This window comes from Ursus maritimus, unplaced genomic scaffold, assembly GCF_017311325.1.
Source record: "Ursus maritimus isolate PB19 unplaced genomic scaffold, ASM1731132v1 scaffold_30, whole genome shotgun sequence".
Taxonomy (NCBI): domain Eukaryota; kingdom Metazoa; phylum Chordata; class Mammalia; order Carnivora; family Ursidae; genus Ursus; species Ursus maritimus.
Genome location: NW_024425564.1, coordinates 24,632,564 through 24,660,344, shown reverse-complemented (window position 1 = coordinate 24,660,344; position 27,781 = coordinate 24,632,564). Strand labels below are relative to the sequence as shown.

The window sequence follows — 27,781 nt, the reverse complement described above, 5'->3', positions numbered from 1 at the left end:
TTTGAAAAGCTGGAGTATAGGTTATAGCAGGTATTGGACGAATATAGATAGCCTCGAGGAAATAATCACAAGCTCTCCAGAATTATACTATACCAGCCCTTCATATAAATCCCAGGCTGACTGTGAATGTTCATAATTTTATTTGGGGGGCTTTATGTAAAAGGATTAAAGTTGACTTGAAGGCCACAGTCTAAGCCTTAGATTCATCCGAAGTGTAGGCCTTAAATAATTCCTTATTATTTCGTTAGTATCCTTCTTCTTGGTGATATGATCATTAATTAGGATATTCCATTCTGTCTCTTTTATAAAGATTTTATTTTTAAGGAATCTTCACACCCAGCACGGGGCTCGAACTCACAACCCTGAGATCAAGAGTCGCACACTCCACCAGTTAAGCAGCAGGGGCCCCTAAGATATTTCATTCCTCATCAACCAAGGCAACCATCTCTCTGTAGCACTACATGAGAAAAAAGAATTCAGCCACTTTTCAAAATGTCCCAGAAAGCTGGGCTGCCCAAATCCTGACTGGGCCCCTGGAAGTATTCACATCTTATCCAATTCTGTTTTATTCGCATAAAACCCTTGTTGCCTGCTTTCAGTTTTCCATGGAAACCATGTATGTCTTGCTCTTCTCAAGCAAAGCAAGGCTTTAGATCTCAGATGGTAGAAAGAAGGGGCACACTTGAAGGGCACACGTGCTTTTCACCCCAGCTTCTTGTGTGTTAAAAAAATTATGTATGTATAAAATGTGTATACACACACACACACACACACACACACACACACCCCTTCACCAGAATAAGCAAATCCCTAGAGACAGAAAGGGGATTGGTATTTGCCTTGGGCTGAGGGCGTGGAGAGTGAGTGCAGAGGGTACAGGGTTCCTTTTTGGGGTGATGACAATGCTCTAAAAATGGCTTATGGCGATGGTTGCCCAGCTCCGTGAATACACTGAGGACACGCTTCAAATCAGTAAATTGTATGTCGAACTCATTAAAACTGTTTTTTTAAAAAAACATGTCCATCCTGCACCTTCAATTTTCGGATGAGGAGCCCAAGCCAACTGTCAGTTGTGCAGCTGACCGCGTGGGTCACACTGCTGGCCGCTCGCTAGGCCCCACCCGGGCCGGGAGTGGGCCAACGCTTCCTTCAGTGCCCTGCCTGCAGGGCGCAGGCCTCCCGCCCCGTCTCCCAAGATGATGCTCTGGCTTCTGATAAGTCCTGCATTGCTTAGTGATGAAGGTTCAGTGGTAACTAAATGAAATAACCTAGTGCATCCCTCTCTTTAAAATGTTTCATGAGGAGGGGCGCCGGGGTGGATCAGTCGGTGAAGCGTCTGCCTTCTGCTCAGGTCATGATCTCAGGGTCGTGAGATCGAGCCCCCTGTCAGGCTCCATGCTCAGCACGACCTCTGCTTGAGATTCTCTCTCTCTGCCCCTCCCCCCACTCATGCTGTCTCTCCTCAAATAAATAAATCTTAAGGAAAAACAGCAAGAAGGGGAATCTATTTTTTAAAAAAATCTTTCTCATTCTCACCACCAACATGGCCCTTGAATCCCCATCATTCTGGGTGAACAGTTAACTTCCTCCAGGAGGCCGTCTAGGATCAACCCCATTCTTTGCGTTCCTCCCTTTTAGCATCTTGCCTCAGGGTCAGGAGCACGGCCTCCAGAGCCAGCCTGCTTCGGTTTGAATCCCTTGACCTTGGGAAAATGACTTCAGCTCTCAGCGCCTCAGTTTCCTTATCAGTAAAATGGGGCTAATAACAGGACTTATGTCCTAGGCTCATATAGGGATTACATTAGTATGTACACGTCCACACCCGGTACCTAGAAACAAGCATCCGCGCATCTCGTCATCTCTATCTTCTCGTTGTTGACCTGTTGTTTTATAGTTGTCTCTGAGCATCCCTGGACGGACTGTCCCCTAATGGACGGCCTTTGCTGAATTAATGCCATGCACACAGCAGAGGCTTCAAGAAATGCTTGCTGTTTCCCACAGCGATCTGTTTCAAAGTAGAACATTTATCGGAACTGTCATCAAGGCTGATCTGCCCGTGTTTCAGACTCTAGGTGACCGTTGGAGGAAAGAGTTGTCACATCGTTCGTCTTGTTTCTCGTAAGCCTCGTTTCGTGTTTTCCCTGAAAGTGTCCTCTAGCTGCAGCCGTGGTACCTCGGGCCTGCCCCGAACTGGGCTCCAGATTGTCGGTTACAACCTCACTCTCGCGGATGGTACCAGAAGAGGCAGGGATGTGGTGGGAGTGAATGAAGCCGACTTCTAGGTCAGACCACAGTGTAGGGGAATAGAGGCAACCCTCCCCCCCAGTGTTGGCATCCCCTGAGGGGGCACAGAGCCTGGGGAATACCCGAGGTTAGAAAAAGCCCCAATCCCGTGCCGTGGCCTATGTCTCCTGTGCAAGGTCTGCTGCTGCTACATTTTAGCTGTGTTGACAGCTGGAATCTTCCAGATTGTTCCTTTTGTGATTATAAACTGTCTTTGGAGTAGCGTGCTGTGGGTGGATGCAGTTTTTAGAACTACTTGGACCAATCAGCCTCCTCCCCAAAGGAACACTCTGGCCTTACCCTCTCCCAGAGTCTTCCCTGCAAAACAACAGAATATGACAATCTGGGGGGAAAGGAGAGGAGAAAGGACATCGTTCAATTTAGGGACACGAAGAAATACCTGAGCATAGGCCAGACCTGAGTAGAATTCAGCAGAAGATTATCGTTTCTGCAACCTCCCTCCTCTCCCTGGACCTTTTCCCCATTCTGCAGTATCCCTTCTTCCGTCAGATGCCCTGACCCACCAAAAATAGGCACAGAGGCCTCGGTTCTCAGGAAGAGGGCAAATCTCACCCTTTCGGGGCTTCGTGATGAGGGTGGGCTTTGACAGCACAGAGACCCAGGTTCAAACCCTAGCTTTTCTGCTTCCTAGGGGTCTGAGCTACTGCAAATCAGCTAGACCCTCCCACGTAAAAGACAGACCAGTGCGCTCCCTGTGCCTGGCGGTACGCTTTGAGCCAGCCACAGAGCCAACTCACAGGGGTCTGAGCACTAAGGAAATTGATGGACCCCCGCCCTAATTGAAAGTTCAGAGGTGCCACAGGCTGCCTGAACCCTGCTGCCAGGGACCCAGGTTCGGTCTGCCTCCCTGCCTTCCATCCTCGGTGGCAGCCACATCTTAAGGCCAGCTCCTTTCACAGAGAGGCTGTCACCGGGACGGAGGGACCACCCCCTCGAGCACAGACTAATGACTGACACCAAGGGAATGCCGGGTGCTGATTGACTCAGACCTGGGTCTTTAAACTAGTTACTAGCAAGGTATGAGCAGGGTTACCAGGGTTGGTATACAGGCTGTGGTTCCCAGACTTGAGCGCACAGCAGGATTACCCGAAGGACTTACAAAAACACAGATAACTGGGCCTCGGCGCCAGTGTTTCTGATTCTGTGGGTCCAGAGAAGAGCCTGAGAAATTGCTTTTTTCTTTTTTTCTTTTTTTTTTACTTCTTTATTTGACAGAGAGAGAGCGTATGCACGAGCACAAGCAGGGGGAGCAGCAGGCAGAGAAAGAAGCAGACTCCCTGCTGAGCAAGGAGCCTGATGCAGGACTCGATCCCGGGACCCTGGGCTCATGACCTGAGCAGAAGGCGGATGCTTAACTGACTGAGCCACCCAGGCGCCCCAGAATTTGCCTTTCTAATGAGTTCTGAGATGTCACTGAAGCCCATGGATCACACTCTGAAAACCACTAGCATAGTCTGATGAGGGGTACCCCTAGACCGCGGTCAATTCCCCAAACTGCACAGTGAGGAAGGGGTGAAATGGGTGTTGGAGAGTTCTCTGTGATTTCCAGAATCTTGGAGAGTAAATGTTTCAGCAGTCTATCACTGGATAACAAAGCATGCTGAAACTTCGTGGGATAAAGCACCGATTTATTATGATTTCTAATGGTTCTGTGCATTGAGTGGGCTCAGGTGGGCAGTTTTCACTGAGGATCTCACATACAGTTGTAAACAGATGTCAGTTGGGGGCCGAATCATCTGAAGACTGGCATGAAACTGGTTCTTGGTTCACGTGTGTGGTTCCTGGTGTGGAATGGCTGGAATGGCCAAGGGCTATCGCCAGCATCTCGTTCTCTGTTCCACTACTCCACGTGACTTGCTTGGGCTTCCTCCCAATATGGCAGTCTCAGGGGAATTGGATTTCTTATCTGGCAATTGACTTTCCCCAGAATGACCATTCCAAGAAACCAAGGCGGAAGCTGTCAGGCTTCTCCTGAGCTAGCCTTAGAGACCACAAGTATCCCTTCTGCCCCGTTCTGCTGGTTATACGTCCATCCCAGAGCCAGCCCAGATTCAAGGGCGCACACAGGGCATCTATATATGTAGAGGCCAGGTCGTGGAGGGGTCATCCTGGGGACCAGCTACCACTGGGATTAAAGGAGACCATTCATGTAAAGTCCTGAGTATGAATGTAAGCATTTACCATGAGTAAGCGTTCAGGAAATGAGCGTTATCATGATCGCTCTTCTATTCAGGGGATTTTGCTTATTTCGCTTTCTCTGCTGTTGAGGACTTTAAGGTTTTCTCAACTCGGAAAGGATTTTCAGTAGCCAGCAGGTGAGGCAGTATTTCTGGGGAACGTGGTCTTTCCAGTGTCCCCGAAACATACAAGTCGCTCTTCCCTTAACCCGGAGTAAGACCTGCGCTCCCAAGTGTATCTGCTATACAGTGGAGATGTTCCTTTTCTACTGCCTTCCATATGCTTCTTATTTTGGAGTGTTGGCTTTTGATGAGAGATTTTTACTCAGGTTCCTGTAGATTGGCTGAGTTTGCTAAAAATTAGGCCAGCTCTTGTATGGTGTATCAGGATTTAGGTAAAAGCGAGTCCCCCAGGGTCCCCCACTCCCATGCCAATTATGGAAAAGTCTCTAGCACGGCAATTTCTCAAATTACTCCATATCACTCCCATCCAGCCACGTCTATCCTGAAGCCAAATACACTACTTCCCAATCTGAGCAACACTGTGCGGGACCTAGCTTCCGAATGGCCTCCTAGACAGAGTGATTTTTCTTGTTTCTGCCAAACATGTACACGTATATGTTAGCTTTATACCTGCTGGTGTTTTTTCCTTTCCTTCCGAGTGGGAGTGAGTTGGGTTTTTATTCAACTGCGTGACGGAGAGAAACTCGAGGGGCTTTCAGCTTCCGTGTGTGGGCGGTGGGGGAGGAGGTGGTGCCGTCTAATCCGTAAGAATGTACTGGTTCGGAGGGAAAAGCACGGAGAGACTGAGGTACTAGAGCGTCTGTCTGTCGGCAACGTACCCGGGCAGCCCTGCCAAGCTCTGATGTGTTTAGACTTGAGCTTGAAGGGGAAGGTTGCACGAAGGCAAGTTCCTGGGATTTGTTCTGCCGTCTGAGTAGGCTGGGTGTTCTCACCGGGCTATTTCTGTACAAAAAGCTGTCTGGAACCATCTGAGAATCCTCTCACCAGCGCGGTTTACTGGAATATACCTACTAGTCACGTTGTTGCATCATTTCCCCTCCATTTCTTGGATGCTTAAGAGGACAACTGTATGTGTCCATGTGTGTGTCCGTGTGAGTGTGTGTTGTTGTGTATGTTCCAAAGTTATGTTACCATGGAGAGTGATTTGGAAAAGCTATCTTACAAACCACTTCAGCTGAACCTATAAAAATGCATTTCAAAAAAAATCAAAGCTCCCTTTGTATGCATCGACACTACCGGGGAAGGACCCACAAAAAAATGGTAATAGTAGCTTCCTCCAGGGAAGGGAACTGGGGTGGGGGGTCAGTGTGCTGAGGGAGGCTTACTCTTCACTGTGTGCTGTTCAATTTTTTTTTTAACACAAGCATGTTATATTTTTTAAAAATGAAAACTTGGGGGGGGCACGTGGGTGGCTCAGTTGGTTAAGCATCCAACTCTTGATTTTGGCTCAGGTCGTGATCTCAGGGCTGTGAGATGGAGCCCCGTGTCGGGCTCCATGCTGGGTGTGGAACCTGCTTAAGATCCTCTCCCTCTCCCCACCCTCTAAAAAAAAAAGAAAACTGAAAACTGGAGTTTAAATGCTGAAGCCTGGGGCGCCTGGGTGGCTTAGTCATTAAGCGTCTGCCTTCGGCTCAGGGCGTGATCCCAGGGTTCTGGGATCAAGCCCCTCATCGGGCTCCCTGCTCCACTGGGAGCCTGCTTCTTCCTTTCCCGCTTCCCTCGCTTGTGTTCCCTCTCTCACTGGCTTTCTTTCTTTCTCTGTCAAAAAATAAATAAAATCTTTAAAAAATAGAATAAAATAAAATAAAATAATAATAAATGCTGACGCTTCTCCTGGGAAACATTCGCTGGACTCAAACATCCCCTTTGACTTGTGCACTCAGCTCCCCCCGAGGAAACTGGAAATCTTTGAACCACCTTGGACTGAATATGAAGAAGGACTCTGCTTTCTTGGATGCACATTACGTTTTCTCAAGGACACTCTTCACCCTTAGCCATCGCTATAGGTAAAGTATGTTGAGAGGATACCAAGTCTGTCAGATTCAGTAGTAATCAATAATGACTTCAAACACATTCCGCCTGGCAGTCTTACCGAGACAACAGAGCCGTTGGACAGGGAAGCTCTGTACCAGGTCACAGAGAAGAGTATTACATCCTTCATGACGTGTCTACACATGTTTCGATTCCCTAATAGATGATGGCTCAGACGTCAGAAATTGCGGTGATCTTATTGTATTGTGTATTTTTACATTCTCTTTGCTGAGCTGATGCCCTGCTTCCAAACCAAGAGTACAAATTACAGGTGAACACCCCAACATTTCCTCCTCCGTCTTCACTATACTGGGAGTCCATTAAAATAACAAGTATCCACACGGCCCCTCTCTTTGGCACTCTGTGCAACGCAAGCTAACCGGATTGTACCAGACCGAGGCTGTTCACTGGAAATCATTCGCCAACTCAAGAGGGAGGAAAATAGAATAAAAAAAGAAAAACACTGCCCATCACAAAAATAACTTGAGAATTGTGCAATCTGCCAACATTGGTCATTTGTGTTGAACTTGCTTTCAGCGCTCTGTTAAATATACCACACCCTGCCCCCGAAACGATCACTCCCTTCCTTTTGAGTAGCAAAGTAATGGGAACTCACAAAGCGTCTGTGAATTTGGCAAGGTTTAGTATAAATGTTTCCATTAAATCTGGCAAGAGCGAGGAGAGTGTTCGGTAGGCATTAGTGCTACCTGTTTGTTATAGGCTGCCTTTCAGAGTCCAAACCCTGCTTTCCTCTACACGAGCTAAATGCCTGGACCCGGGGCACCTGGCTGACAGCGTAACCTTGCCGCACAGGTTACTGCTGTATTGTTTCAAGATGTTTGAAATTATCCTGACCCTTCACGTAATGCCAATGTTTTCCCAAGGGAAATACTATATTTTTGCGCGCAGAGCTACCCAGACTCCAAGTTGCCGCTGAGGACATGGTGAGGACATGCTACTCCACTGAGCACAACGGGCCGGATGTCACGGAGGGTCTCAGTACGGTTGGGAGAAGGGTGCTGACTCCCAGCGACGTGCCAGACACCTTCATACATCTTCATGTGTTGTTGACAGCCGCTCTGCAAGGCTGACGTCATTGACCGTACTCTCCAGGGGTGCGGGGAAGCTAAAGCACAGAGAAATGAGGGCACCCAGGGTTAGCGACAGAGCTGGGGTGCCCCAGGGCGCCCCATGGTTAGCGACAGAGCTGGGGTGCGCACCCCAACGCGAACTTCCTTCCCTGCAGCAGAGACGCTGCCTTGCAAGGCCCTCTCTGATGCTGCTGATTAAGGTGTGGCCCATAGTCTGGACAAGGCTTTCAGGAGGCTGAGCAGACCATGGGTGGCACACGGTTGAGAATGGGTACTTGGATTGTGGGGCGAGGTTCCAGTATTCAACAACCCAAGGGCATCTGGAGAGTGAGAGGTAGGATTCCTGCTAATCGATTAGTAGATACAGAGGAAATAGACTGTAGGGGCAGGATCCTATCTCTAGAAAGGCCGAAGAGGCAGACCCTCAGTCATGGAGGGTACCGTGGAAGCCATGAAGACATTGACTCAGCATCACAGGGATCAAAAGAGTCAGGATGGAAACCCACACGCCAAGACTTTGTCACAGGGGATATAACAATGGCCAATGAGTAGCCTCAGGTCAGAGCAAGACCAGCACCAGGCTGACTTAGTGCTCAGTCTCTACCATGTGGCAGGAGCCATGGAATAACAGTGAACAAAATAGGCAAGGTCCCTGCCCTTTGGAGCAAGCGTCCAATGGGAGAAATAAATAAGGAAATTTTTATCACATGATGATAAAGACTGTAGAAAACCACGCAGACCATTATAGTGTGTCCAAGAGATAACAGGAGGAGAGGACTTGGTGATGGCAGTGCCTGCTAGTCTAGTCAGGACGGGCCGCTCCCTACAGGACATTCGGCACAGACAGGAAGGAAGTGAGGGCGTGAGCTGTGAGAACATCTAGGAGAAGAGCTCTGAGGGCAGAAGGGATAGCGATGGCAAGAGTCCTGAGGCAAAGGGTGCCTGGTAGGTTCCAGACATAGCAAAGGGATCCATTTCCCAGGTGGGGTTCCCCAGGAAGCAGTGTCTGAGGTGGCGGTTGATGTCTGAGGTGGCGGTTGATGTCCGGGGTGTCATGAGGGAGTGCTCTGGGGATCAGCTTGTGGGAGGGAAGGGGGAAGGGAGCAAGGCTAGGCGGATGAAGAGCTGTCTCCCGTGGGGAGTTCTGAGGATAGGACGACCCTCCGGAGCTGTCCCACGCTGGGGAGGGGGCTGGGTCCCCGCACGCCCGTGCCATTCAGCAGTGGTTGCCCTGGGAAAGGGATGGGGTGGGCTGTTGGGGGGAGGCAGCTCTCCTGCCCCGAGGCCATCCTCGGCACCTGAGGGCTGTCCACCAGCAGCCAGCTGGGGCATGCCAGAGATGGCAGCAAAGTGAGCAAGTGTGGACGGAAACAAAGCTCAGAGAGGCATCCAGGGGCCAAGTCAGACAGGCCCCGGAGTCTTTCATAAAGACAGGCTTTCATTCCACACGAGGTGGGGCACCGTGGAAGGTCCCGAGAAAGGAACGACAAGCTCTAAGTTATGTTTTAACCTGATCACTCAGCAGTTGAGTAGAATCGACCGTAGATGAGCAAGAGGGGACGTAGGAGGACTTGTGTGAGCCTGGAGTTCAGAGGGGAGGTCCTAACTGAAATACGAATTTGGTAGTTTTCGCGATGCATTTAAAGCCACATGAACACAGATACCACTTAGGGAGTGAGTGCGGAGGGGAGGAGAGAGGAAGTCTGAGGACTGAGTTCCAGAATAGTTTGGAACATAAATTAGAGAGACAAGCGAGGCTGCAGGGGAAGCATGGGGGAGTGGTGGTCCAGAGGCCAAGTAAGGAAAGGGTTCCACAGCGGAGAAGAATCAGCTAGTGAGAGGTCAAGTAGAAGGAGGAGGAGCAGCGTTCATGAGACCTGGACAAGAGCGGTGTCGGGGGGAGGGTGGTGAAAGCCTGATGAAATTGCGTTCAAGGATAACGGGAGAGGATTTGGAGACCATCAGTACAGACAACTTCCTGAAGAGTTCTGCTGGAAAGAGGAGCAGAGAAATGGGGGCATGGCTGGCATGCGTTTGGGATCAAGAGAAGGCCAGTGGGCCTCCGGGTCTCTCAGGGACAGCTGCAGCTCCAGAGTCTGGGCAGGGGGAAGTCCATGGGTGAGCACAGAGGGGCCCAACTGAAGGCCGGAGATGGCAGGGTTTTGGGAAGAGGAGGTCATGCAAATCCTGATGTGCTCAGTGGAAGGAAGGAGAACAGAGCATTCAGACGGGCCTCCCTTTATACAACGACTGTCCTTGTACAGACCCTGAGAAGTTGAATATGAATTGAATTTCTTTGGAAAACTTTATCTTCTTTTAACTACACTGGGGAAATTATTTAGAGGAAACCAGCAGTGATTTTTTTTTTAATGTGAAAAATCCTCTCTGAATAGAACCATGTTAGGAGAATTTCCATGTATCAGTTTTTCCGAAAACTGGGTACCCCTATAATTGAACTATGGGCTCTTGGCTACATCTAGTTATGAAACTAAATATCATTATGCAATCTTTTCTTCAAAGGATCTTAAACAAAAAAACCGAGGCCATTCCAATATGACTGTGAGATTATAGAATAACAGGTCGTTTTTAAAAGCTGAAACATGGCGTCAGAAAGTTCTTTTCCAGATGTCCCTGAGGAAGCCTGGCCAAGCCTGGCAACGAAGCAAAAAAACAGGAATTTGGGGCCAGAAGGCCAGTTGTCCTCCAGACCCAAGGGAAATAGATACACATCAAGAGCCCCAAGGCTTCAGGGAGGGCTCTGAAAATTAAAGGACCAGCATCTAATGCGAACAGGACCCTGGAGAGCAGCACGGGGCAGGGGGACAGAAGACATTGCCACCGGAGGGTAGTGCAGAGCAGCTGGGGGTAACAGCCTTGGTTCACGTTGAGGAGAAGGTGCCCACCCTGTGCCTGGAGCTTCACAGCTGTAGGGTGTCACTGTGAAAGTAACATCTCCAAGAAGAGCCGGCCACCTAGGGGCCTTTGACATGGGGTCCATCTGCTTGGACTACTCCGCCTTCCGCTCCACCCCTGCCTGACTCTTACTCATCCTTGAGGTCTCATCTGAAACCTGACGAAGATTTCCTGACTGCCTCCCTGCAACCTCGTTTTATTTCTTCGTAGTGCAGATGTGGTCTCCTGACTTCTCCTTCCTTGCTTGGTTTTTGCGCACCTGCTGCCCACCCTGCTTCTTCTCTCGGATTTCCTCGTTCCCCTTAGATCAAAGCGAGACCCCGACCGGCAGTGTGCTCACATGCTGCCGTCTCCAGCTGCTCCGCTCTGGGTTCAGCTGCCCACGTGAGGTCTGTCCCACCTGTTTTATGAGACAGAACATTTCAGCAGCGCCCTATTGGTTCCTGCAAAGGTGCCCTCCTGCTTGCTAGTCATGTTCCAAGGAAAGTCTGCTGTCTCCTGACCAAAGATTTTCCTGCAGATAAATATTCCAGGTAATCACTGAGAAGCACTTTGATTTGTGTAGAGGTCACCCTGAGACTTCCCATTGCTGCGTGGAGAACTTCCTGTGTAGGATTTTAGGAGCTGTGTTTGGTTGAGGTTCTGACTAAAGCACCAGCAGAGAAGGAACATATAGGAGGACTCCATGTGGTCCCACATCCTTGACAATTTCAAATATTCTACTGAAAAGGAGAAGAGCGAGAATGTGAGGACACCGGTTGTCACCTTCCATCACCTTCCAAGGCCGCGGCATCGGTGCTGTTTGCTGTTTGCGTTCCCTCGCCGTAATCAGGACAAGATACAGGCCATATACGTTAGAGTGCCCTATCCAGAAACCATGCCAGGGCACCCCGCTTCCCTAGGCCTGCTACACCACTATCACGTCTTCCTTCCCCCAAAGGCAAACGGGGCTTAGATACTTCAGACCCTACACCAAAGACTCTCCATGGCTTGGGTGATGGGTTCCTAAGGCTGCTTCCTGGAATGCCAGGGAGCCATAGAATGTCTTTGCCCACCAACACCACAAGCCACTGCTTATTACCACTTCAGGTGTAGGGCTCAAAAACGCCAGCTGAAGCCATCCCTGGTTACTCTTTGACAGGATGCCATCCACAGGTATAAACCTGGTGAGGATGTCCTTGCTTTACTGGGGAATTAAGAAGCCCCACCCTGGGGCGCCTGGGTGGCTCCGTCCGTTGAGCGTTTGACTCTTGGTTTTGGCTCAGGTCCTGATCTTAGTGTCGTGAGATCGAGCCCTGCGTTGGGCTAGGTGCTCAGCAGGGAGTCTGCTTGAGATTCTCTCCCTCTCTCTCTGCACCCCTCCCCCGCACATGGGTGCACACTCTCTCTCAAATAAAATAAATCTTTAAAAAAGAGAAGTCCCACCCTTGCCTCTGTGGAGGCAAATTAGACAAACTTTAACTTCTGATATTCATATCCATCTGACCAAGGACTTGTACCCAGATATATATATATTTAAAAAAAAACTCTTACAAAGCAATAAGAAGATGACAAGCATCCCATTTCTTTAATGGGCAAAAAATTTAAACGAACATTTCACAAGAGACATACAATTGACCAATAAGCACATGAAAAAATGCTCAACATTTTTATTTGTCAGAGAAATGGAAATTAAAGCCACAAAAGGACACACTACACATGCACCAGAGTGGCTTAAATGTGAAAGACTGACACCATGTCCAAGGGTTGGCAAGGACGCAGAGTGACAGAGCCCTCATACGTTGCTGGGGAAAAACAAAATGGTGCAACCATGCTGGAAAACAGTTTGGCCATTTCTCATAAAGTCACACTAACCATAGGACCCAGCAATTCGACTCCTGTTTTTTTTACCCAAGAGAATTGAAAATATGTGTCCGCGCAAAGCCTGGTACATGAGTGTTTATGGAGCTTTATTCATAATAGCAAAACAAAACAAAATTGAAAATACCCAAAATGTCTGTCAACCAATGAATAGATAAACAAATTCTGGTAGATTCATATCCTAGAATACTTCTCAGCAATAAAAAGGAACAAAGTACTGGTGTACAAGACATGGGTGAATTTCAGAAACATTATACTCAGTGAAAGAAGCCAAATACCCCAGAGCATATATTGTCTGATCCCATTTTTATGAAATTCTAGAAAAGCGGAAAAAAACCTATAATGACAGAAACATTCTCAACCTCATACACAATAATAATTAAAAAAAGACAAAGTAAAACCACAATGCGGTGTGGTTTTTAATCTTGCAGGACTGCAAAAATATGTGCTTTGAGCAGAACACAAGTCTAGATTAGAGGTCAGAGACAGAGTTTGGGGGCTGACTGCAAAGAGCCACAAGGGAACATTTTGTGGTGACAGAAATGTTCTATATTTTGATTAGAGAGTGACTACCCAAGAGTATACATTTGTCAACGTCCAATAAAATGTACACTTAAAATGGGGATTTTCTTGGATACAAATTGTACCTCAACCTGGGGAACAGGGAGGTATCGTTTCATGGGTACTGGGTTTCAGTCGGGGATGACGAAAAAGTTCAGCCTTTTCATGGCGGTGATGGATGTCATTTTTAATGTAAATTGTAAATTCTTCATGTAAATTTTTAAACAACAATGTGAGCATACATAATGCCAAAGAACCGTACGCTTGAAAATGGTTGCGATGGTCATTTTTGCATTGTGTCTATTTTACCGCAATAAAAAAATTCCACCTCTGGGCGTCTGGGTGGCTCAATCGGTTAAGTGTCTGACTCTTGGTTTAGGCTTAGGTCGTGATCTCAGGGACATGGGATCGCGCCTGGCATTGGGCTCCACACTCAGTGGGGAGTCTGCTTGTCCCTCTGCCCCTCCTCCTGCTCTTCCCCTCTATGATCACGCATTCTCTCTCTCCCTCTCTCTCTCTCCCTCAAATGAATGAATAAATAAAACCTCAAACAAAAAATTACACTGCCCTAACATTAATTTTACAAAAATGGAAGAGGGTATTCCAAATAGAAGGTGGGAAAAGAATGAACTACAGTGTCTTGGAAGTGAATATATAAATGGAAATGAATATATAAAATTTGGAAAAATTGACGGAGCATCCACAGGTGCTGGCTGGCTGGTGGATGCTCTTGGGCCGTCAAAGAGGATAGACATGGCAGCCATGGGGCAGAGAAAGAGCTGAGATTAAAAGCCAGAGCTGTAGCTCCCGCCCCGCTCACTGTGTGGCCTGGCCATGTCACTTTTCCTCACTGAGGAACACATGAAACGTGTGGGGGCTGGACTGGCTCGCACCCAAGGAAGGTCCCACCCTGGGGCTGACACTGTTTTTATGTCCGTCGGGGATTTCCTTCCCTACAGAGTGAGAGATTGGAGAAGGGGAATCTACAGCTTATGTCAGATAGACCTGAGGTGTGCTTCAAAGCTGTAAATGGTATTTGCATTCATAATAATAATTATGATTATTTAATATTATATGGTAATTATTATTTGTCTTAAAGAAGTCATGCCAGTTTTCTCTTTGTTCCACTTAACTTTTGCTAAGCACTCATGTTTTGTGTCCAGGCCTGTCCCTCCCTATTTCCCTTTCTGTTTTTTTTCTTTCTTGTGACTCAAAACCCTGCCCAACAACACTCCCCCAAACCTGTTCTACAAAGGTCACAGTGACCTACTTCCTCATTGCTGAATCCAGAACACTCTTTTTTTAAAAGATTTTATTTATTCACTTGAGAGAGAGAAAGAGCACAAGTAGGGGGAGTGGAAGAAGAAGAAGCAGACTCCCTGCTGAGCAGAGAGCCCGATGCAGGCCTCCATCCAAGAACCCCGGGATATGACCTGAGCCGAAGGCTTAAAGATCATTTGCAATGTATTTTCATGAAAAAAAAAAAAAAAGGTCCATTATTATATTTTTAAAATCACCAAAGTATTAGATGCTTTGGTGTCTTAGACGCTTAACCGACTGAGCCACCCAGGCGCCCCAAGTTCCAGAACACTCTTAAATCTTGATCCTTCCTGAAGTCTTGGCCAAACTTGACAACGTGAAGCCCTCCAGCTAAGAGAACTGAGGACTCTTCCCTTCTGAGCTACCATCTGTCTGAGTTCCCTCCTGCCTCCCAGCCTGCCCCAGCCTCCTATTCCAGGACCTGCAAACGTTTTCTGCAAAAGGCCAGATCAGCACTATTTCAGGTCTAGGAGGCCATAAGTTCCCTATTTCACATTCAAAAGAATGTGAAAAAAAAAAAGTTCTTTGTTTGTTGATATCCCAAACACTTTCCAATATAAAAGCCATGCTCCTGGTCTATGTGGTGCCCCCTTCACTCCGTGGGTCCCTCGTGGGCCATTCTGCCCACCACCCCCACTCAACACCCACCTGCAACCCCGTGGCTTAATGGGATGGCCTCTAAGTTCCGTCATCCCAGGAGAGGGGTATTAAGAATACCCCATCTTCCTGGGGCGCCTGGGTGGCACAGCGGTTAAGCGTCTGCCTTTGGCTCAGGGCGTGATCCTGGCGTTGTGGGATCAAGCCCCACATCAGGCTCTTCCGCTATGAGCCTTCTTCTTCCTCTCCCACTCCCCCTGCTTGTGTTCCCTCTCTCGCTGGCTGTCTCTATCTCTGTCGAATAAATAAATAAATAAAATCTTTAAGAAAAAAAAAAGAATACCCCATCTTCCACATTCCAAGAAAACTGGTAGCTTCACAAGAGAAGGGCCAAGTGCCTGCACAGAAGGTTTACAAAATAACAACCATCGATGGCTTTTAGACATATTAGCGTTCTCAACCTCAAACAGGATGAAAGAAAGGCAAAGTAAAACCACAACGAGATGTGGTTTTTTGATCCTGTACAATAACAAAAATGAAAAAGTAATAACATAAGGTGTTGATGACATACCGGAGACAAGCATCATCCTTTCTTTGGTGGGTCATTTAGCCATGTTTTGATCAAAATGCAAACTGCACAGACCTTCTGACCCAAGAGGTCCATTATAGGTAGTTAGATGGAAAGTGGACTGGGGTGGGGACAGGGGCGGCAGGTCACTACCTGTATAAATGAGGCAGGGGGAGAATGCATGCAAACAGGATAAATAGTTAACAGTGGCGAGGGCGGGGCACAGAGCAGAGGTTGGGAGGCGAGGGTCGCGGGAGGAATGAACTTTTTCACTGTGAAGCTTTTTGTATTGTTAGAATATTTTCATCTTACGCATATAGTATTATTACCAAAAAAAAGCCATACATGAATGAATGGATGGATGGATGGATGGATGGATGGATGGACGGATGGATAGGAATATCTTATAAACAAAGAGAAAGGAATACTTGAGATAGAAGGGAACTTAAAGATCATCTACTCCAAGGCCATCGTTTGCTGATAAGGAAACCGAGTCCAGAGCAGGTCTGTGACTGTCTTGAGAGCTCACTGTTGCTGACTGACCTAGAACTTGAGCTCAGGCTGCTAATTCTCAGTCCAGCACTGGTCCCTCTAGCTACAACATGCTGCAACATCTCTTAGATGACCCTTTGATGCAGGAAGTTTAGCTATGTAATTTGAACTTGAGGAAGAAATAAAAATATTTATAAAAATGATGATTTGCAGGGGTGCCTGGGTGACTTAGTCAGTTCTCTTGATTTCGGGTCAGGTCATGATCTTTGGGCTCCAAGCTCAGCAGGGGGTCTGCTTGAGATTCTCTCTCCCTCTATGCCCCCCCCACCCTGCTCGAGCTCTCTCCCTCTCTCTCTGCCTCTCTCCTTCTGTCCCTTCCCCTGCTCAGTCTCTCTCTCTCTCACTCTCTCTCTCTCTCAAATAAATAAATAAATAAATAAATAAATCTTAAAAAAAAAGATCATTTACAACATATTTTCATGAAAAAGAAAAGGTCCATTATTATATTTTTAAAATCACCAAAGTATTAGATGCTTTGGTGTCTATTGAACTGATAGAAAATTTAAATAATGCAGATGTGTATTATAGTGTTGTTTCTACAACAAACATTCCACCCCTCCTCTATCATGTGGCGGCCATGAGTGATTTGATGGGGCCGACCGCACTCCCAGCTTTAGGGGACACCTTGATCAATCTAAGCCACTGTGGCTTATTTAGAGTATATAGGCCCAGGCCAATATGCCCCTGCCATTCCTCTGGCCCCAGGAGTTCATTCGGGATTGGTTCCATTGATATTGAACCTGAAGACTTTTGCTGAGAAACAGAGGACATGAACACATCCCTGCTTCCGGATACCATGGGGGTGCTTATGTGAAGCTTGGAACTGCTGCAACCTTTTTGCCACCATGAGGGAATCTTGCTTATGAATGCAGCCGACACAGCTGAAGGCACAGCACAAAGATGGAAAGAAACCAACTCCTTGAAGACATCACTACGTTGCCATATCCCACCAAGCCCGGCCTTGTCAAGCTGTCGGATCACACCAGACCTCTGGACCTTCCAGTGGCATGAGCAAGTGTTCCCCTGTAGTATTTCAGCGAATTACAGTTAGGCTTTCCGTCACTTAGGAAGTCAAGAGACCTAAATGATACATATTTAAAGAAGTGAAAGTCCCCCTCCTTCCACGTTTAAGGAATAACTACTGTAAGTGACTTGGTGTGTGTCCTTTTTCTCACGCCCCTCTGTGGGGGTGGGTTGTTGAAGCAGTATGTGTCCTTTTGTACCTATGCACACACATAGTTGTTGTTTTTTTAAAAAAAGGAACAATCCGTTTTACTGTTGGTGTCATTTTACAACTTGCTTTTTTTCTACTCAATAAAACGACACGAGTAGTTTCCCTATCAGTACGTACAAAACTACCTGGTCTTGCTGCAGGGTACCCCAGGATATGACTGTAACTTATTTATCAAACCATCCTTCTGATTTTATTTTGTTTTATTATTTTTTAAGTATTTTTTGATTTATTCCTCAGAGAGAGAGCAAGCGAGAGCACGAGCAGGAGGGAGGGCCAGAGGGAGAGGGAGAAGCGGACTCCTCCCTGAGCAGGGAGCCCCACGGGGGACTTGATCCCAGGACCCTGAGATCATGACCTGAGCTGAAGGCAGATGCTTAACCCAGGCACCCCTCATCTTTCTAATGTTAGATTCTTGGATTTCGTCTCTGTATTACAACAGTGCATTCTCATGCAGGAGTGAGGCATCCTAAAGGGAGCGATTATAGTTACAGGCTTTGGAGTCGGGCTGCCGGGAGTTAAATCCTGGCTTCACTAATCACTCATGGCAGAAACTTAACTTCCCTAAACCTCAGTTTCTTGGAAAATGGAAGTGATGATACGTCATTGTGTGAAGCAAATGATGTTGTCCACATGATGCACTTGGCATGAGATCTGGCACACCGCAGGTGCCCTGTGAAGGCTGCCTGTTGATACAGCCCTGGAATCAATCTCCAGAACTGGACTTGCCGGACACAAGCTTATTTACCTTTTATATTGTGATAGATGCTGCCAATTGCCCTCCAGAAATAAACCAGGTTATACTTTCTCCCAGAGCACCTTTCACCCCCACCTTTACCAACACTGGGTCTTTTCCATTTCTGTCCACCCAGGAGGCAAAAAAGTTACTCATTGCTGTTTAATGTGCATGTCTTGGATCAGTAGCGACCCTTTCATTGTTTACCAGCCATTTGTAATAAATGAATTTCTTGTGCATATAGGATACTAAACCTTAGTCTAATATATATGATGTAAATATTTTATTCTAGCCTGTCATGTGTCTGTGAATGTCTTTTGTTTCTTAGAAGAATTTATGTTTTTTTACATATATATATATATATATATATATATATATATAGTGTGTGTGTGTGTGTGTGTGTGTGGCTTGTGGATTCTGTCTTTTTAGGATAGTTTTTTTTTTTAAGATTTTATTTATTTACTTGACAGAGACAGCCAGCGAGAGAGGGAACACAAGCAGGGGGAGTGGGAGAGGAAGAAGCAGGCTCCTAGCAGAGGAGCCCAATGCAGGGCTCGATCCCAGAACGCCGGGATCACGCCCTGAGCTGAAGGCAGATGCTTAATGACTGCGCCACCCAGGCGCCCCTTTAGGATACCTTTTATTCAAAAAATTTTTTTCCATTCAGAATGTTTGATGCACATTTGGCTTTTTTATAGCAAGATCGCTAGGTCTGGGGCATACTATGGGATTTGTTTCTGGAATAGTGTGGGCCTCCTGGACATTACTGTAAACTATTAACTCCTTGGTCTGAGAAGGGCACTGCGGGGCACCCAACCTACAGCAGGCCTCCTGAGCTGAGCGAGGGGGTCTCTGGCCTTCAGTTAGTTTCATAGTTACTGAGCACGGTATTTAGCAGTGGGATACAGGAATGCTACAGGATATAGAAGTGATATAGTTCCTGCCCTGGAGGTACCTACAGGGTAGTGAGGGAAACAGACACATCAGCAGATCATTTCAGTTTTCTTCCCATGCCTGATTAACAGTCATTCTACCTTCATAAAACATTTATTTTTTTAAAATATTAATTTATTTGAGAGAGAGAGAGTACGCGCATGCATGAGCAGGGGAGGGACAGAGGGAGAGGGAGAGGGAGAAGCAGACGCCCCGCTGTGCAGGGAGCAGGATGCGGGGCTCAATCCCAGGACCCTGAGATCATGACCTGAGCCAAAGGCAGATGCTTAACAGACCAAGCCACCCCTGCGCCCCCTTCATAAAACATTTTAATGCAGGTAGTGATATTGACGAGATTGTTTCATTTAGTATTACAGAATACTGTTTTTTAAAAAATGGACCCAATAAATTATGATCTAAGATTCAACAACAACCAAAGAATTACCTTCTAAATGAGGCAAATGAAAATGGCAGACATAGAAAGAGGCCACTTGAACAAGGTCCAGTTGCTTGGATTCTGCCCTGGGTTGTGCAGGGAACACGCCCTGTGACTCCCTACACCTTTAAGCTTGATTCTTTCCTGGTTGGCTTTTAGGATCTTGGGGTAAGGGGAGTTTGGGTAAAAGGAGGGCAAGGGAAGGCAGAGGGGCATGAGGATTGTTTTATTTTAAAATCTCATACTGGAAAACCCTGGCCTTTAGATGAAACTTGTATTTGGTTTATGAAGTGCTTTGTAATATGTCAGTCTCATTTTTTTTTAAGGCTTTATTTATTTAGAAAGAGCACGCACGAGCACACGCTTGAGGGAGGAGCAGATGGAGAAGGAGAAAGAGTCTTAAGCAGACTAGACACTGAGCGCAAAGCCCAACATGGGGCTCGATCTCACCACCGTGAGATCATGACCTGAGCCGAAACCAAGAGTCGGACACTTAACTGACTGAGCCACCCAGGCCCCCCCTCCTCAGGCTCATCTTGGTTCTCTTCCCCATGTGGCCCTGTGCTCTCTAGTCTGTGCAGGCCTCTGCTGTGCCTCCCTGGCCTTCCTCCCATGACTACTTCGCCCTCTCTTATGGGGTGAATTGTGTCCTTCAGAATTCATATGCTGAGGTTCTAACTTCGACTTCCTCAGAACGGGACCTTATTTGGAAATAGAGCACTGCAGATGTAATGAGTTAAATTAGGGGGAGGCCACGCTGGAGTGGGCTGGGCCCCTACACCAAGAGGACTGGTGTCCTTATGGAAAGGGGGAAATTTGGACACAGAGCCGCAAGGAGAGCGTCATGGGAAGACTGGAGTCAGCCTGCCACAAGCCAAGAAGCCCCAGAGATTGCCTGCAACCCCATGGAACTGGGGGAGAGGCAATGGAAAGAAAAAAAAAAAAAACCAGGTTACATATCATCTTCAGATGGAATCACTTTTATAAATAATTTGGATGCAATTGACATATGGTATGTTTTATAGACATTCAGTTACATATGTATTTGATATTGTCGTTTCCTTTTCATATTTTGGACCTGACACTTTTTTTTCCCAAGGACGCAAACATTTTCCTAGTTCCCGGGAAAGCTGGCAGGCCTTAAGCGCCTGCCTGTGGTGACCGGCAAACACCCCTTAGTGTCCGGACCTTATTTCTGCCTCAGAACCTAGCGGTCCCTAGCAGAACTGTCTTCCCCTTGTGTTTTTCTTACAAGGCTATACATTCCTGGAGGACCAATCTCAACCTTATTTCTCTTTGTGTCTACAGCTGACATGTAGCTGGTAGACTCATTTAATGAACAAATAAGCAATGATTTTTTTTATAAATTCCATTTTTTAAAACTTATGAAGTGGGGCAACCATTAGTATTTCTACTTTAAAGCATAGATGCAAGAAATAGTTCAACATGACACAAAGAAAACCCAGGACATGTTTTCTATTTTTTTTTTAAAGATTTTATTTATTTATTCGACAGAGACAGCCAGCGAGAGAGGGAACACAAGCAGGGGGAGTGGGAGAGGAAGAAGCAGGCTCATAGTGGAGGAGCCTGAGGTGGGGCTCGATCCCATAACGCCGGGATCACGCCCTGAGACGAAGGCAGACGCTTAACCGCTGTGCCACCCAGGCGCCCCATGTTTTCTATTTTTGAGGATATTTACATAGTGAGGACATGATGAAGACAAAACCACATTTTACATCCTGAGGACAAAACCATGGTCATTTTGTTATTCCTAAGAGATAGGAGCAGAGGCTAACTGTTGGTAAGTAATCCGAGTGGCCTTCCATCTCTCTTAGCCTTTTTTTGGTTCCAGGAGATGAGTCTTGTATCGAGTTTAACTCAAGGGTTTAGAACAGATGCTGGAGAGAAAAGGCCAGGCAGGAGAAAACAACGGATGGACATCATAGTGGTGGGAATGTGTGCCCTCTGGAAAAGAGTAGGCATGCGGGGAAGTAGAAGGCAAAGTGGAAAGAGAAGAGAGTTGCTTTTGGAATAATAATGATGCCGCTGGTAAGACCACAAGCAGGTAAGCGAGGGCTTCCTGGGAGCTCATTAGTGCCCCAAACAGTGGTGAGTCCTTGCGTGCTTGTCTCCTTCTACCCTCCTGACAGCTCAGTGATTATCATTCTGTCCACTATAAAGAAACTGAGGTTTAAAGGCGTTCATCTGAGGTGAGCATGTAGGTCTTACAGCTGGTGATGGCGGAGTTGGGATTGAGGCTTATGTGGTCCCAGGACCTAAATCCTCCCAAAGATCCCCTCCTCTCCAGCAAGTTGTACTCCTGGGTCTATCATTTCATTGTGTGCCCCTGGAAGGCAGAAATTTTACTTCCATCTTGTATGATAGGTAGGTTTTCTGAATTTTTTCTTAATGGAAGAATATACTAATTGCATACCAAATCAGTGATTTGATTGAAGAAAGCACATCTTACTCTCCAAGTTCATTTCTCTTGTCATTCATTGCAATATTTATTTGAGGGCAATAATCCCTTGAATCAAGACCTATTCCGTTAAAATCGTCAAACACTCAAACAGCACATATTCCGCGCTGGGCACAATTTCACTCAATCAGTGTCTATTAGCTCAGGTTATCCTCCCAGGAACCCTCCAAGCAGAGCAGCGGCCTACAACCATGCAGGCTGCAGCGGGTACCTCCTAACCGTATACAGCTCTCAGTCTGCACAACCACATGTGGTGACCCTGCCTGTAACCCTTAATATACCCATTTTACAGGCATGGAGAGGTTCAGGGAAACTTTCTTAGTTCAGGGTTTAATCAAACGCATCCTCACTACATGATACTATATTCAAGACTTGATGAGATAAAAATTGCATGAATCAGCCCAGTTGTGATGGCGGGTATGGAAAGGGGGTAGAATTTACATGACTCGGAAAATGTACGAGTTACAGAGTCATTTCCAAGACATTAGTTCTAGTGCATTAAATTACATCAAACCAACAAAGATACTACTAGAATATCTATCCAGAAGCAGTCCTGGACCCCTACCGAAGGTTGATGTCTTATTTACGATCAGAAATCATTAATATACCCAAATCCTTAAAATTAAAAAAAGAAGCCAGGCTGGCTTTGTTTAGCGGGTTAAGTATGTCCCCCTACAAGTCTAGTGACTAGCTCGATAAGTTATTTACTCAACAACGTCTTCAGTTTCTCAAAGACTTCACCAGATTCCAAACGAATACGTCGAGTTCAACTTGCTAAGGTTTTACTCTATTCTTGAAGACTGAGTTTGGAAGGTCGTAGGCAGGAGTCTCAAGAGAAGAGCATTCTAAACTGACAAAATAACTCCTAAGCTAATGATAAGATAGGACGAAACCTTGTTTGCAACCTATTTAATACAGATTTTGGGAGGTTCTATTTTGCAGAATAAACTGCTGGGTTAAAAGAAAAAAACACAGAAGTCCATGGAATTCCAAGTAAAGTTTACCTATGCATATATATTTTTTAAGATTTTATTTATTTATTTGTCAGAGAGAGAGAGAGAGCACAAGCAGGGGGAATGGCAGGCAGAGGGAGAAGCAGACTGTCCACTGAGCAAGGAGCCCAATGCAGGACTTGATCCCAGGAGCCTGGGATCATGACCTGAGCTGAAGAAAGATGCTTAACCGACTGAGTCACCCAGGCGTCCCTACCTATGCATATGTTAACATTTATTATTCTCATGAAACAGGCACAAACTGCCTGGCAGTTTGTGCTGCGGTCCTCTCGGCCTCTGAGGTGCATAGGAACCCTTCCTGGATCTCAGTACTTTGCAGATCTGATCCAGGAGGTCTGGGCCGGGGCCAGAGAACCTGCATATTTAAAAAGCTCTCAAGTGAAGATGATACAGAAGCGTCTAGAACTCAGACTCTGGGAGCCAGATAGTTGGAGCCGGATCAAAATTCTAGCTCTGCCACTTATCACATCTGTGTCTTGGGCAAGGCACTTTACCTCACTTGTGGGTTTGTTTCCTCATCTGCAAAATGGGGTAATGACAAAGGTATATACATCACAGGGGTGTTGCAAAGACAGGATGAGCTAATAAGTGTGAAGCAGAGAAAACAACTGGCGTTATGCTACACATATGGTTACAACTTGGTTTTTTACTGGGCATCTTTTTATGTCAGTAGAATAAAATCTATCCCGTTCTTTCTAACAGCTATACGATATTCCATGATTGCATGTATCCTTTTTTTTCATAAGTTTTATTTATTTAGTGATCTCCACAAGCCCCAACATGGGACTCGAACTCATAGCCGCCCGAGATCAAGAATGAGCTGCTCCACTGAGCCAGCCAGGTGCCCCGGGATGTATCTTGATTTCCATCAATCCAATGCATTTTTTCCCCATTTTTAAAATTGTTGTAAAATCAACATAACAAAATTGACCCTTCTAACCATTTCTAAATGTACATTTCAGGGGCAATAGGTACAGTCACGTGGTTGTGCAACCATCACCACCATCCATCTCAAGAACTTTTCCATCACCCTAAACTGAAATCCTATACCCATTAAGCAATAGCTCCCATGATCTCTGGCCCCTGACAATCTCTCTTCTCCTTTCTGTCTCTATGAATTCGCCTGTTCTAGATTCCTCATTTAAGTGGAATCGTGCACTATTTGTCCTTTTGTGTCTCCCATGGATTTTGAAGGCAGACATCCTGCAGGTTATAGTCTGAATCCTGGAATCTCCGAGCTGCTGGTGGTTGATCCCCCTCCATGACCTAGGCAGGAATTAGGTCAGGGCTGCTGACCTTCTAAGATGTGCAACCTCTGTTGGCTTCTGACTCTGTAATTAACAAAACCCATGGCCACTTTTCTTCTCGGAGCACCTGCCTTGGGCCGGAAAGGTGCTGAGGATTGCAGAGTGCTCTGTGAGGTGGGAAAAATGGCCCCCATTTTGCACATGCAGAACCTGGAGATCAGAGAGGCTCACTGACCTGCCTGCTGTGACTCAGGGGTTGAGAGACAGAAGTGGATTATAGTTAGGTCTGACTCCCATCGTTCAAGCCCTTTTCCACTCCGGGCTAGCCTGGCAAAGGAAAAAAAAATGCAATCGTTGGTGTTTCCCAACAACAATCTGATTCAGTGCAAGTGGAACTTAAATTAAGCAAACCTGATAACTGAAGATTCAGCTGTATAACCAAAATCATCGGGGTCTTTGCTCACCAAAAGAATTCATCGCAAAGCCTCTCTTGAGCGTATAAGCTGCTCGGCTTTCCAGATAGGGAGTGTTTCCAACCACTTGTGTGTTTGAGAGTTGATTTAGACCGTCTGCTGTTGCCTGGCCTCCTTTCCGTGGGGTCTCTTCCTAAGCACAAGAGTATGTTGATTTCCAATGTCAAGCAAACGAGGACAAGGAGCACCTTGACAAGGAGATCCTTACAGAGCTAACCCAGTCCTAAACCCCTGCAGCCTGTCCTTTGGTGTTTCGGAAGGAACAAGAATTCTCAGCAGCACCCACTGTGATCCCTGACACACATAACACAGTCAAAATGCTAGTCGGGTTTCCTCAGAGATCCCCTGGCCAACTAAATGGGCAAGTGGTCTATGCGTGTACATGTGTGTCCCATTACTCTACAGAGCCAGCCTTAGATGTTCTACTTTAAAACAAAACAAAACAAAAAAACCCAAAAAACCAAAAACCAACATAATTTTCAGTTTGAGGGGACAATCCTCTAAAAATGGCTATCACTCTCACATCTAAAAATAGCATCTCTTTCTCCTCCGAGGTGGCTTTTGTCTCTTGTTTTTGCCAAGAAGAAAGAGCACTGTTTAGTTCTGCCTCGCCCTCTTCACGTGCTTGCAGTTGGGATCCTCTTCACCAGGCTCACATGCTGTTTTGGCAGCCCACGTGCATTCTTCCCTGCTTCCAGCCCTTAAAGGAGCCCTGTCCCACCGCGCACCCCAGCAGTGGCGGGATGGGGGTACTGCATGTCCTGTCGGGATGGCCTGATGTTCTGCTTTGGGTCTGTTTTGACCAGCCAGGTCTTAGATCTCTTAGGTTGGGGTGATTAGGGAAGGCTTGAGAATATCCCCCAGAGAGGAGACACGACCCAAAGCCAGCCACTATGCTAGCACTCATGGTGAACACCAGCAACATAAAGTGAAACAACAGTAATCTCCACAAGGACTATTGGAAGGTGCAAAACTGGTCAGAAGTCAAGATTGTCCAGGTCTGATGCTTTTTAGTGACGTGGGTCAAACTAGTTAACGTTCTGTGGTGATGGCTAATATCCACCCCCTATGCAAGCTACTAGGGATTTTTTTTAAAGATGTTATTTATTTATTTGAGAGAGAGCACAAGGAGAGGGGAGTAAGAGAGAGAATTCCAAGAAGACTCCACGCTGACCGTGGAGCCCCACGGCGGCAGGGGGGTCGACCCCGCAACCTGGAGATCATGACTTCAGCTGAAACCACGAGTCAGACGCTTAACCGACTGAGCCACCCAGGCGCCCCACTAGGGATTTTATTATAAGACAAACTTCTGATGTTATTACTAAGAGGTCGAATTGTATTTAAGGAGGAAAAAAATGGAATGGTTAAAGAGAAATGTGCTCTTTTCCTTCCTTTTCCTTGCCTTTCTTCCCAAATGATTCAGACCTAAGGTGTTAGATGGGGCTGCACATCCACGGCGCAGGGAGAGAGGGTTAGCTGTGGTGTGTCAGATCTTAAACAAGGCGAAGAAGACCACCACACAAGGGGAGGCATGACTGACAGGGAGTCAGAGCCCCTGAGGATGAGGGGACATCCCCATACAGAGGGGCTCCATGTGTGGGTCAGAGTCTTAAGCATGATGACCAAGGCATCTTCATGTGAGGGAAGCCCGACACGAGATAGCAGAGCCTGAGCAGAGAGGAAAGCATCTGTAATGGAGGAGTGGCAACAGAGGCAAGGAATTTATCAAATAAGTAAATACATAAAGGTTTCTCACCATTGGGGAAGGGAGTCACAAGCATGGAAAAGGAGGAAAGAAAAATGAACAACGTGGTGTTACATGGGAAGTGGACGTAGCAGTGATGAAGCATGGTCTGCAAGATTGGATAGGTAGATAGACTGGATGGAGGAATAGAAATATAAACATAGATGTACCTATGCATATATGTATCGTGGCAGACAGACCATCATTCGATGGTCTCTATCCGATGGCCTCTATCACTTAGGTGATTGTAGTACGAAGCTCCTAACAGGGTCCCCAATCATCCATACTCCCTGGCGTTCATGCATTTGTGGAAGCCCCTCCCCTTGAGTGTGGCAGCGCCTATGACCTGTTCTAACCAATACAATACACCAGAGATAATAGGATGCTGTTTCATTGATTAGGCTACTGAAGATTGTCATGTCCGTCCTCCTTGGAGACTCTCTCCCTTGCTGGCTTCGATGAAGCAAGCTGCTACGTTGTCGGTGGTTCCATGGAGGAGCCCATGGGGCAAAGAGCTGAGGGCAACCTCCAGCCAACAGCCCAACTGAGACACAGAGGCTCTCTGCCACCACATGAGCATGGAAGTGGGTCCTTCCCCAGCTAAGCCTGGAGAGAAGATCACAACCCCGGGCACTTTGTGAGACCCTCGAACAAAAGAGCCAGCGAAGCCACGCCAGGATTCCTGACCTCGGAAACTGTGAGATAGTAAGTGTGTGTATAAGTTGCTAAGTTCATGGTACTTGTTATACAGCAGTAGATAACTAGTAGTACGTGTAGTCTATACACCGTAGCTGTCACTGAGAAGGCCTAAGAGCAACAACACTCCCCAAAATGTGGGCTTCAAATGTCATTTCCAACCAAAAGGAGCTATGGCGGGCGCCTGGGTGGCTCAGTCGGTTAAGCAGCTGCCTTCGGCTCTGGTCATGATCTCGGGGTCCTCGGATTGAGCCCCACATCGGGCTCCCTGCTCAATGGGGAGTCTGTTTCTCCCTCTCCCTCTCCCCCTGCCTGCCGCTCCCCTGGCTTGTGCTCTCTCTCTCTCTCTCTCACTGTCAAATAAATAAAATCTTTAAAAAAAAACAAAAGGGACTATTTTTCTTGGAAAAATGACTGATTTCCAAACCTGCAGCATGGAAAGTAGAAGATGAGTCTGGAACATCTTCTTGTGCAAGAGTGTAAGAAAACGCTCAAATAAGGATGGGGGTGTGTCAGAAGGACAGAGGGCTCCCACTAGTCAAATCAGAGGTAACTTGAGCATCAGAATAAATGATAATCGTGGCGGTTTATGAATCTATTGAATAAAATGGGAAGGCATGCGTTGATAGATATATAAATAATGAATTTATGAATTGGAAGTTTGATAAGGAATGAGCTATTCAGCTCATTCCAGAATACTTCCCCACAAAAATATTAATCAATAATAAAGAGGAAAAGAGTAACTTTATAGTGGAGAAGCCTGGCAGATACCACCTTTCTTAAATGATCAGAGTC

General features: G+C 46.7%; 1 protein-coding gene across 3 annotated transcripts in view; it reads left to right on the top strand.

Annotated features, from left to right (window-relative positions):
• Positions 1-27,078, top strand: part of MCUR1 (mitochondrial calcium uniporter regulator 1) — a 58,337-nt gene extending 31,259 nt beyond the window's left edge. For 2 of the 3 annotated variants that reach the window (XR_005838807.1, XM_040645063.1), the window contains one exon: positions 6,389-6,730. The gene's annotated coding sequence lies outside the window, so the exon portion shown is untranslated. Of the gene's footprint in view, positions 1-6,388; positions 6,731-26,691 lie in introns of those variants that run through there. The other variant, XM_040645064.1, reaches the window with a different exon arrangement.
• The last annotated feature ends 703 nt before the right edge of the window (positions 27,079-27,781 follow it).